Here is a 274-nt window from a genome sequence, read left to right as displayed (position 1 = left end):
CGGCCTGATGGCACTGAACAACACGGACCCCTGTCAGCCAGCACAGGGTTAAACAGCCCCATGCAATGCTCACCCAGCTCTGAGTCCAGGTGGCACAGGAACTTGTTCCTGTCCCTGGCCCCCTTCTTGAGCTCAGGCCTGGCGGGATATGGGGTCTTGTCCAGAGGACTAATACTGTGTCACCTAGATTTGAAAGAAGTTCCCACTAGTGTCTAGAAAGTGACCCAAATATTTCTTGTGAATATGTTCGATTGCTTGTTTAAAGCTAACATAA

The sequence above is a fragment of the Chrysochloris asiatica genome, unplaced genomic scaffold (assembly GCF_000296735.1).
Source record: "Chrysochloris asiatica unplaced genomic scaffold, ChrAsi1.0 scaffold00069, whole genome shotgun sequence".
Taxonomy (NCBI): domain Eukaryota; kingdom Metazoa; phylum Chordata; class Mammalia; order Afrosoricida; family Chrysochloridae; genus Chrysochloris; species Chrysochloris asiatica.
The sequence above is the reverse complement of the archived record's forward strand: the minus strand, read 5'-3'. Positions refer to the sequence as shown.